The sequence below is a fragment of the Nerophis lumbriciformis genome, linkage group LG01, assembly GCF_033978685.3.
Source record: "Nerophis lumbriciformis linkage group LG01, RoL_Nlum_v2.1, whole genome shotgun sequence".
Classification (NCBI taxonomy): domain Eukaryota; kingdom Metazoa; phylum Chordata; class Actinopteri; order Syngnathiformes; family Syngnathidae; genus Nerophis; species Nerophis lumbriciformis.
In genome coordinates this window covers 52,911,900-52,914,984 of record NC_084548.2, presented here as the reverse complement: position 1 = coordinate 52,914,984, position 3,085 = coordinate 52,911,900, and positions in this window count along the sequence as shown.

Genomic DNA, 3,085 nt, shown 5'->3' with positions numbered 1-3,085 from the left:
GGGGGCGGTACCTCTGGATTGGCAGACCGGGGTGGTGGCTCCTCTCTTTAAGAAGGGGAACCGGAGGGTGTGCTCTAACTATCGTGGGATCACACTCCTCAGCCTTCCCGGTAAGGTCTATTCAGGTGTACTGGAGAGGAGGCTACGCCAGATAGTCGAACCTCGGATTCAGGAGGAACAGTGTGGTTTTCGGCCTGGTCGTGGAACTGTGGACCAGCTCTATACTCTCGGCAGGGTCCTTGAGGGTGCATGGGAGTTTGCCCAACCAGTCTACATGTGTTTTGTGGACTTGGAGAAGGCATTCGACCGTGTCCCTCGGGAAGTCCTGTGGGGAGTGCTCAGAGAGTATGGGGTATCGGACTGTCTGATTGTGGCAGTCCGCTCCCTGTATGCTCAGTGCCAGAGCTTGGTCCGCATTGCCGGCAGTAAGTCGGACACGTTTCCAGTGAAGGTTGGACTCCGCCAAGGCTGCCCTTTGTCACCGATTCTGTTCATAACTTTTATGGACATAATTTCTAGGCGCAGTCAAGGCGTTGAGGGGATCTGGTTTGGTGGCTGCAGGATTAGGTCTCTGCTTTTTGCAGATGATGTGAACCTGATGGCTTCATCTGGCCAGGATCTTCAGCTGTCACTGGATCGGTTCGCAGCCGAGTGTGAAGCGACTGGGATGAGAATCAGCACCTCCAAGTCCGAGTCCATGGTTCTCGCCCGGAAAAGGGTGGAGTGCCATCTCCGGGTTGGGGAGGAGATCTTGCCCCAAGTGGAGGAGTTCAAGTACCTCGGAGTCTTGTTCACGAGTGAGGGAAGAGTGGATCGTGAGATCGACAGGCGGATCGGTGCGGCGTCTTCAGTAATGCGGACGCTGTATCGATCCGTTGTGGTGAAGAAGGAGCTGAGCCGGAAGGCAAAGCTCTCAATTTACCGGTCGATCTACGTTCCCATCCTCACCTATGGTCATGAGCTTTGGGTTATGACCGAAAGGACAAGATCACGGGTACAAGCAGCCGAAATGAGTTTCCTCCGCCGGGTGGCGGGGCTCTCCCTTAGAGATAGGGTGAGAAGCTCTGCCATCCGGGGGGAGCTCAAAGTAAAGCCGCTGCTCCTCCACATCGAGAGGAGCCAGATGAGGTGGTTCGGGCATCTGGTCAGGATGCCACCCGAACGCCTCCCTAGGGAGGTGTTTAGGGCACGTCCGACCGGTAGGAGGCCGCGGGGAAGACCCAGGACACGTTGGGAAGACTATGTCTCCCGGCTGGCCTGGGAACGCCTCGGGGTCCCACAGGAAGAGCTAGACGAAGTGGCTGGGGAGAGGGAAGTCTGGGCTTCCCTGCTTAGGCTGCTGCCCCCGCGACCCGACCTCGGATAAGCGGAAGAAGATGGATGGATGGATGGATATATATATATTTATATATATATATATAAATATATATATATATATATATATATACATATATATATATATATATATATATATATATATATATATATATATATATATATATATATATATATATATATATATATATATATATATATATATCCATGTATATTTATATATATATATATATATATATATATATATATATATATATATATATATATATATATATATATATATATATATAATTTTTATCATACTAACACATAAATAAACGTAAATAAAAGTCCGCTTACAGCAGAGCCAGTGGGAGGTCCTCTATTCCGCCTATAAAACCCAATTAAAAAAAACATCTAAAAAGTGCAAACAGAACTCCATTTACATTTTTTGATTGGAATATTAACCAAGTATTAGTGATATTGTTATTTTAAGCGCTAACGCAGGCAAACTATATATAGCGGTGCGAATAAACATTAAGCTTCATTTGTGCAATTAGCACCATTGGAATACATTTAGGAGCCTGTAATATTGTGGGTGTATTATAAGAAATAATGACTTTGCCACCCTCTGTTTGCTTTTGCCCTCACATGCAAATGCACATTCCAGCATATACGAGGGAACAAACTGTGCACCTGGGCATGTTGTCTGCACATATCTGATCAATAGTCTAAATGCAGAGTGATGATTAGGCCTCATGCTTGCAAGCTGATATGCTCAAACGTCAGACTTGCAAGCTCGGCCCAATTCAAGGTGAAAGCGAAGCCTTTGTTCACCCCGAGTAAGCTTGCATTTAATGTTCTCAATGAAGGCATCAATCATGTAACATATAAGTTGTGATTCCTGGGACAAGCGGTAGAAAATGGATGGATGGATGATCTCCTGGTGGCACTGGAAATACTTTGGCTTTAGGGCAGTGCATGTTATTGGCTACCTCTCCGCGGGCCCCCCTGACCTCTGACCCTGGTAGTCAGGCTCTAAATTCACCACCATGGTGCCAGCAGAAGCCATGATATATTGACCTCAGTGCAGACTTTGTATTAACAAGAAGCCTTTTCATCACGCCACACATGCAGAGTGGACAGAAAGGAGAAAGAACAGCATATTTGGAGCAGGCCCTTCTTGACATGCAGTTTAACATATCATACCTCATGAACTGGCTTCCTCATGTCAAACATGTAAGCAAATTCTGGAACTTGGATGAGGAGTGAATGCGTTGTTGACAGAGCTATGCCAGTAGAGGGCAGCAAAGTCTAGTTAATAATCAATCACCTCCAAGGACATACCTGAGTTATTGTGCAGAAATATGGGGAAACAACTACGAATGTGCACTTCCTTCACTAACTGTGTTACAAAAAAGATCAATTAGAATAATACATAATGTTGGATATAGAGAACATACAAACCCTTTATTTGTCGAATCACAAATATTGAAATTCAACGATTTGGTGCATTTGCAAACAGCTAAAATTATGCACAAAGCAAACTATAACCTGCTACCCAATAATGTACAACAATTCTTCTCTACAAAAGAGGAGAAATATAAACTTAGAGGAACATTTAATTTAAAACATTTGTAAGCTCGTACAACACTTAAAACCTTTAGCATATCCGTATGTGGAATTAAATTATGGAATGGATTAATAAGCAAATAAATCAAACAAAGCGCCAATATGATTCAGTTTAAGAGACTGTTCAAACTACAAGTGT